This window comes from Petaurus breviceps, unplaced genomic scaffold (assembly GCF_028583685.1).
Source record: "Petaurus breviceps papuanus isolate PSGF00001 unplaced genomic scaffold, PetGlider_PUasm1.0 90769, whole genome shotgun sequence".
In the NCBI taxonomy this organism is placed as follows: domain Eukaryota; kingdom Metazoa; phylum Chordata; class Mammalia; order Diprotodontia; family Petauridae; genus Petaurus; species Petaurus breviceps.
Window position 1 is genome coordinate 15,030,504 of NW_027187341.1, and position 9,245 is coordinate 15,039,748.

Genomic DNA, 9,245 nt, shown 5'->3' on the forward strand with positions numbered 1-9,245 from the left:
TAAAAACTCTCTCAACCAATGAAGATCAATACTTGATCTATAAGCTATCGAATAAGAGAAGTGCACTGAGGATCTAAGTGTGTCCGAAGCAGAACTACCATCTATCTACTTTACCACTCTCATTCATAGTAACACGTAGCCCAGTATTGCTGTGTAGACACCACCCCAGAACCCACTGTTATCGATGGTTTTGAACTGGAATTCCTTGGAAGGTCTGTGTGAAGGTTTTGGGGACTGATTGTAGAGGCTTCTGGGAGGAAGATACAAGAGTAGAGGAATAAGCCGGTGGTATTCAGAATCCATGTGACAATGTCCAGGTTAACACCAGGTGGAAGAAGCCCGATTTGAGCAGGCATTCTCTTTCCCCAGATCTCCCATTCAGAGGAGCTGTAACAAGCTGCTATATTATTTCTGCTGGGGCCAATGAGGGTGTTTTGCTGTACTCATGAGGACAATGATAGGTGAACTAAATAAATGGAGAGCCCCTCAGAGACATCCTCCTCCCATCCTCTGAGTCAGGAAAAGACATTTTCCTTCTAATTGAGTGATTCCTCTGAGGTTCAGCTCTCCCTCCCTTCTTCCTACAAAAGGGAAGGAGTCTGGGCAGAAAAAGTCATTTTTCTTCCTCACTCAGAAGCACCTGGTTCTGACTACTGTTATATCCCATGAACCCTACCATTCCACCCTTAGTCCCTGCCCCTCCCCCGGTATCATTATTGTCTATTTTCTTTTACATAAAACAAATTAGTGACTACTATCCCTTATATAAGGGGCAACTAGGTGGTACTGCCGATAGAGCACTGGGGTTGGAATCAGGAAAGTCTGAGCTCAAATCTGTCCTCAGATACTTACTAGCTGGGTGACGTCAGGCAAGTCACTTAACCACTACTTACCTCAGTTCCTTCGCAGTAAAATGGGGGCACACCAGAGAAGGAAATGTCAAACCACTCCAGTATCTTTGCCAAGAAAATCCCATGGACAAGTCCATGGAATCACAAAATGCCCAACATGACTGAATGACTGAACAACGATCCCTTATTAAATAATCGGTGCTAGCACAGAAGACAGAGGTTTGGAGAAGCTGGTCAGTCTAGGGAAAGTGGTAGATGCACCCAGCTTCTAGCATTGAGACATGAGAGAGGAAACATCATAGTAATGATTTCTAACCCACCTCCTTACTCTCCCTTAAAAATCACAAACCTTTGGTGTGATTTCTCTTGAGTTTAGGCCTTGCTTCTCCAATTAAGTGCTAAGCTCTTCAAGGGCAGGGAATCTTTCTTACATTTCTTTACATTCTCCACAGTAGCTCAGGAAACACTTTGCACAGGCTAATAAACACTCGCTGAATTGAATCATCCATCAGCTTACAAAGTCCTCCACCTCACCCCATCCCACCCCCAGTCCCTACTAATGTATTAATTTAAAAGAATCACAGAAAACCATATCCTAGATCATGGAATGGTTGAGATGAAAGAATTCTTAGAGACCATCCAGTCTCGAGGTTCTTAACTTGAGCTTTGTGAACTTGTTTTTATTAATATTTTGATAGCTGAATTTCAATATAATTGATTTCCTTTATAATCCTATGCATTTTATTTTATGCATTTAAAAACATTATTCAGAGAAGGGCACCAGAGGCTTCACTAGCCTGTCAAAAGGGTCCATGGCACAAACCACCAATTTACTTCAATCCTTTCATTTGCAGTTGAGGAAACTTAGGGTAAGAGAGGCTTAGTAATATGCCAAAAGTCACAGAGCAAATAGCAGTCAGAATCTGAACCCAGGTCCATTAAACCCAAATCTAGTATTCTTTCCACCACACCACGTCTAAATATTCATCCCACTTTTATTTATATCACCTTATAATATTACAAACATGTGTCTAGTTGATATCAGCATGCTATTTCTGTGTCATAAGAGAAATAGTAGGAAATGATGAGGTGCGAAGAGGAGTCTCCACATTTCCCTGATGACTAGACCAAGGAAAACAGCAACAGGAAAAGAGAAGGAGACATCCCAAACAAGAAGGTGGCCAATATGAAGTCTAAAACTTTCATTCCTAGTTTCCACTGGAGCATTCCAGCTGCAAAAAAATCTAGCAAACAAACACAACCATGGAACCAATTCAACAGAATTCAAGATGCCTTAGTGCTGAGAGAAGCCCTAGACTGAAATAGCTGATGAAATTTTAAAGAGGGGAAATAAATCGTCACTAGTAATGAAAACACTAAATTTAGCTCTCACTGAGGGAAATCCCACGCACCTCTGCAGCCATTAGTCAGCCTGGTGAATGAATTGCCACAGGAGGTCATTAGGAGAGCTAAAGCAGGGTAGCTTTGTCTTCAGAACAAAATGATTTTAGCCACAGAATCAAGTAGAAAGATGAGCAATCGAATCTTGCATTTCATCCTTCATCTCATCACCTACAGGGTCACGAAGGAATCCCACCATTATCCCAGTGGTTTAACTCTCTGACCTGGGCCAATGTTTCTGAGCTTAAGAAGGCATGCCTAAGAACTTGAATCCCATTGGGTGGCAGGTTTTCAACGGAAAGGAAATTCAGTGCTCCTATGGATTGCTTCTAAAACACAGCTTTGGAAAACATCTTCTCTTCTGTCTCAAAGATTCCTGCTCAGGTTCACCTAGCACATTGTTTTTTAAGAGCTCTAGACAGGAGAAGAAAAGAGGCCAGGGTTTTAATGCCAGCTCTGCTACCGACAAGCTGTGTGATTTTGGACAGTGACCTACACTCTGCATTTTAGCTTCCTCCTCTATCAAAGTATAAATGAACCCACTAAACTAAACCAGACCTAAGACTCTCTATGGGCTCCATAATGACTTCATTTTCAAATGTAATATTATCTATGTTTTATTGTATTTTTACTTATTTTGCTAAATATTCCCAATAAATTTTAATCTGGTTGGTGCAGGCATCACGCAGCCATGGACCCTACATTCAACACTTTTAAACTAGAACATCTCTACAATCCTTTCCAGATAGTACATATTAGGTAACCACAGTCTAATGCTCACAGTTGACTCTTAAGTATTTAGGAAAAATTTATTCAGACTCTTAGCTTCTTGTCTTTCTCTATCCCTCTAGCTACCCCTGGACACTTTTATGAACATTTCCAATGGAAGGTAAATTGTGTAAATAAAAGATCAAGATAAGAAAATGCCTGATGGTGCTCTCTCTCTGTATGTATATGTGTGTATGCATGTTTGTATGTATTTCTATCTATCTACCTATCTATCTAGCTAGCTAGATATCATCCTGGACACATGGATTAATGATGGGAGGGATTGAAACAATTGATTATTGTTATTGTTTGTCCTTTGTTCTCAAAGAGGACCATGACATCAGGAAGGTAATGCCGTGACTTGCAAGTGAATTGGATTTAAGTGAGCTTTTAAGTGAGATTTAAGTGAGCTGTGCAAAGTCACCAGCCTCACTTTCTCCTTCAGAACCATCTGAGTTCAGTGGCAAGATATAGATCAGGACAACAGGAGATGTCCCCCTAAACAATTGATTAATACAAAGTTGGGGAGATATCTTGGGTTTTATTATCTGTGTTTTTTCTTTTAATTGCTAGCCCAAGTAATCATGAGTTCACAATACAAAACAACTTTCACCAAGGGATTAAAAGTATTTTATAGGCATTAGCTCAGGACTTCTCCCTCTTATTTGTTTAGGTAGGTAGGATGTAGTTGGTGGTCAAGGCAGAGTGGATCAGTGGAAAGAGCCTTTGGTTCTGAAATCAAAGGATATGAAATTAAAAGCCAACCCAACTACTAACCTATGTGACATTCACTTTTCTCTAGGCTGTGATTTCCTTAACTATAAAATGAGGGTGAAAGAGGGAGTTTGGACTTGATGATTTCTAAGAAGCTTCCTGGTTCTTGATTCTACAAATGGGTGACATAGTACCTTTGAGGGTTAAAAGCTTTAAGTAACAAAACCACGGATCATAGGATTTAGAAATATGGAGACCTAGGGGCGGCCAGGTAGCACAATGAGTAAGAGCACCAGCTCCAGTGTTGGGATGACCTGGGGATCGAATCCCGGGCTCAGACACTTAGCACCCACCCAGAAACACCTGGCCGTGTAACCTTGAGCAAGTTACTTAACCCCAATTGCTTAGGGGCGTCCAGGTGGCTCAGCGAGTAAGAGCACCGGCTCCAGTGTTGGGGTGACCTGGATCAAATCTGGTCTCAGATACTCAGCACCACACCCAGAAATAACTGGCCGTGTAACCTTGAGCAAGTTACTTAACCCCGATTGCTTTAAAAAAAAAAATATGGAGACCTCAAAAATGACGGAACTTGACTTGTTCATTTAACTGATGAAAGGTCCAAGACCCAGGAAGGCTGTGTCTTGCCCCAGGAAGGAAGGAAACAAGTGTTTATTAATCACCTATTATGCACCAGACACCATGCTAAGCAATTTATAAATATCATCCCATTTGATTCTCACAACAACCCTGAGAGCTAGGGGCTATTGTTATCATCCCCATTTTACATTCGAGTAAACTGAGGCAGACAGAAATCAAGCACTTTGCCCAGGGTCACATAGCTAGCATCTAAAGCCAAATTGGAACTCAGGTCTTCCCCTCTCTAGGTCCAGACAGGGCAAAGAAATAGTTGTTCAGAGAGCCCGTATCAAACCTAGCTGCTCTTACTTCAGATCTGGTTATGTTTTCCACCATGACTGCTGGCTAAACCTAGTTAATAATCCATTAACTCAGATCAGCTAGGCAGCACAGTGCATAGAATGATGGACTTGGAATCAGAAAGATCCAATATCAAATATGGCCTTGGATTTTTACTTAGCTGGGTAACCCTAGCAAGTCACTTAATCTTTGTCAGCATCAATTTCTCTTCTGTAAAATGAGGGGGAAGTCTCCAAGGTCCTTTGCAGGTCTACATCTGTGATCCTTATTCTCTTCAGGATATAGAATGGAGAGTGGTTGAATCTCTGACTCAGTTTCTTTTTCTGTAAATAGGAGGGAAATTGTAGCATCTACTTCACAGGGTGGCTGAGGATCAGATGACAGGATCTATATGAACACTCTATTATTATTGTTGTTATTGTATAAGCAACTGTCCCTTCACCCAAATTTAATGAAACCCATGTTTGTCTAAGTATGAAGATGCTGTACTGACATGTACCTTATGGAGAGAGATAGCACCCAGGTGCTTGAATTCACCAATCCAAGGTTCTGATTTTTTCAGTCTTAATTTATATTCACATGCTTATTAGAAATTCTTACTTTCAGGGCTAGAGAACTATCAAGGCAGCTAAGTGGCACAGTGCCAGGACTAGAGTAAAGAAGATCTGAGTTCAAATCCAGTCTCAGATGCTTACTAGCTGCATGACCCTGGGCAAGTCCCTTAACCCTATTTACCTCAGTTTCCTCATCTGTAAAATGAGCTGGAGAAGGAAATGGAAAACCAGTTCAGTATCTTTGTCAAGAAAACCCCAAATGGGTCATTAAGAGTCAGATACTACTGAAAAATGACTGAATGACAACAGTATTGGGGAGAAGAAGGGAAGGTCTCAACCATTGGTGGGTCAACATTCAGTCATTTTCAGGAGTGAGTCGGACGTGACTGAGCAACAATAAAGAGAACAACCACTTTTGAAATACATTTTCAGAAGCAAACAGATTTCTGCATTCCGAGCAGAGCCAAGTCCTCCAAGCTGTGGCTGATCACTGTGATCCAGCAGTATAACTTTAAGTTTCTGCTTCCCACAGAGGTTAATCAGGGTGCCCTGCACCGTCCACTCTACTCTACTTCTTTACTCATTTACTTGGGATTATGTAACCCCAGACAAATAAACACCAAATAAATGCTTCTGAAAATGGTGATGGGCAAGACGAGAGAGAGGAGAAAGACTGATTACAAGGAAACAAATTTCATTAGCTTCCAAGGCAACTTCTAGCAGGATTGTTCATGAGCAGCTCAGACAAGGAAGGAGGAACAAGAAAAGGAAGCAGGCAACATTTGAGCCCCTTGACAAGCTGGGAGCAGCACCACAGCCATGGGTTTAGTCTAATAAATATTTATAGATGATAATGATAATGATTATGGTTGTGGTGATAGCACTAGCATAGAGCTTCGAAGTTTGCAAAGCACTTTACAATATTTCATTTGATCTTTAAAATCTCTCTGGAAGGTTGATGTTACTATTACTTTTTTCTTAGTCCCACTGTTTATTTTTCTTTTTTAAAATATATTTGAATTTTTTACCCAGTTACAAATTGAAACAATTTTTAACATTTGTTTGGTTTTTTTTTCAGTTTAGGGTTCCAAATTCTATCCCTCCCTCCTTCCCCTCACCCTTCCTGAGATGGTAAAAGCAATCAGATATAGGTTATGCATGTGCAATCACGTAAAAACATTTCCATATTAGTCATTCTGTACAAGGAAACTCCAATAAAAGAAAAAGAATGAAAGAAAATGAAAAATAGCATGCTTTGGTCTGTATTCAAACAATATCAGTTCTTTTTCTGGCAGCAGAAAATATGCTTCATCATTAATCCTTTGGGATTGTTTTGGATCATTGTATTTCGAAGAATAGCTAAGTCATTCAAAGAACAATAGTGCTATTACTGTGTACAAACATTCTTCTGGTTCTGTTCACTTCATTACTCATCAGTTTGTGCAAGTCTTTCCAGGTTTTTCTAAAATTATCTGGCTTCTTATAGCACAATAGTGTTCCATCACAAGCATATGCCACAGCTTGGTCAGCCATTCCCCAATTGATGGGCATCCCTTCGATTTCCAATTCTTTGTCACCATAGGAAGAGCTATTATAAATATTTTTGCACAAATAGGTCTTTTTCCCTTTTTTGGATGTCTTTGGGATATAGACTTAGCAGTGGTATTGCTGGGTCAAAGGGCCTGGTCATTTTAGAGCCCTTTGGGCATAGTTCCAAATTGTTCTCCAGAATGGTTGAATCAGTTCACAACTCCACCAACAGTGTTCATTAGTTTTCCCACATCCCCTCCAACATCCATCATTTTCCTTTTTTTTTTTTTTGGTCATATTAGCCAATGTGATAGGTGTGAGGTGGTAGGTTGCTGTGATTATTATCCCCATTTGACGGATCAGGAAACTGAAGCAGATATCAGTTAAATGACTTGCTCTAAGTCACACAACTAGTAAGTGTCTGAAGCCAGATATGAACTCAGATTTCCTTACACCTCCTGGGATTCTCTATAAAGACATTTATCCAAATTTTAAGCTTAGCAAAGCCCTTTCCCTGATTACATTATTTGATCCCAACAATCTGTGAGGTAGGTGTGATTATTTCCATTTTAATAGAAAACCACAGGAAACAGACTCAGATGGAGTAAGTGACTTGACAGGTCATTTAACTGGGGTGGAAGGTGAGACAGGAGTTCTGAATCAAGCTTTCTCTGACTATCCCCTATGCTAGGTTAACTTTGAACAAAGTTCTGCCCCTCCTCCACAAAAACAAACCAAACAAAACCTTCTAGGAATCACACAGTAGACAATGGCAAAAGGAGGTCTCCAGGAGAGTTGAATTAATGTTAGTAGAAATGTTATCCCTTTCCAATCCCCCTACCCCTTTAACTGTTCTTTAACTTGTACCACCTCCACCCTTTTCAATGCTGAAACCCTCATCTGAATTCCTGGCCCTTTCTCCACAACACTCTACTGCATTGAGAAAATCTCATTTACCAAGCCAAAAGTGGAGGAGAGATAAGAGGAGAAAAGGAGGTTTAATCCCCACATCTTCCCCCACCTACAATTCTGTCCCTTCTCATCTCATTGACACCTTACAGTTCCTTCCCATTTTCTGCTAGCACCTAGAGGATTAATCTTGGTTGGCTCCCAAACTCATTAGAGCTAAGGGAAGACTCAAGTGCCTATCTCTAGAACAGAGTGGTCAGTTAGGGCTGCCTGCTTAGAGCAAGAGAAAGCATGGCAGTTCAGGTTATCTCGGGTCAGGGTGCAGCAAGGCTGGAGTGACTGACCCCTGGCTTATCGTGGGCTTAGATAAGCACACTGACTTTACAGAAAGGGGGGGGGGGTGTTCTAGTCTGATTCCCCCCGAATTCAGCCTTCAGTCTTAAAATATCACACAAGCGAGGGATTTCCCCCAGTCCCAAATCTCAGCACCAACTCTGGTCCGCGCCATGGCTGGGCCAAGCATTGGAATATTTTGACTGTTTTGCAAGCAACCCTCTTTCCAGCGGAGAAGGACCAAGGAGAGGGGATGTTCTTACAGAACATTTTGGTCACGTCCTCCAACTTGAAGCTGCCAGCTCTCCCACCCCAACATCCACAACCACACCCGACATCCTGAGCGCAGGCACAGCTCCATCCCCATCCTTGTAGACACAGAGTGTCAGGGGTGCCTTCGAAGGGAATCTGTGTCCAGGGCACCTTCGTAACCTGAATACTAGGCTGGTAATAAGTGGGGGTGGGGGACAAGGGGGAAGGGAATGTGGATAGAGGTGTCTGCAGGGGACCTGGTCCATACACCCTCTCCTCTGGTCTAACCCCTTTCCGCTGGGACAGGCTAAGGGTAGATTGCCTAGGGATGGAGTGGGGGGACCAGTTCCACCCCCACTCCCCGCCCCATACTCCCCTACCCCTCCATCCCCTGTAGATTAGAATCTTGTATTTCCCAATGTTCCACACTCATAACTTTGTAAGATAGAGCCTCCTGTCACAACGTTCCCCGAAAGGAGCTGCTGCCACCCGGGGAAGGACACGTGGATGTGTCTGCGCTTGTTTCTGTGTGGTTTAGGTAGCAGGAGGACCGGAAGGATAACAAGGAAGTAGGAAAGGGTTTCCTGAGATGAGAGATTACTTCCGTCCATCCTCTTTCCCGTTTGGAAGCAGCAAGGGCTCGGGATTAGTACTGGGACAGGGGCTGGGACTTGGGGCCCGGGACTGAAACCACAGAAGCAGCACCCAAGCGTTTCTCCTTCTTACGTGAAGGCAGCAGGAAGCAGGTGGGGAGGGAGCATGGATAATTCTGTGTAATACACTCAACCCTATTGGAGAAGGTCTGAAATAGAGAAAGAAACAAAAAGACAGCGGGGAGAGAGAGAAAGAGAGGGAAGGGGGAAGGAAGGAAGGGAGGAAGGAAGGAAGGGAGGGAGGAAGGAAGGAAGGAAGGAAGGAAGGAAGGAAGGAAGGAAGGAAGGAAGGAAGGAAGGAAGGAAGGAAGGAAGGAAGGAAGGAAGGAAGGAAGGAAGAAAGG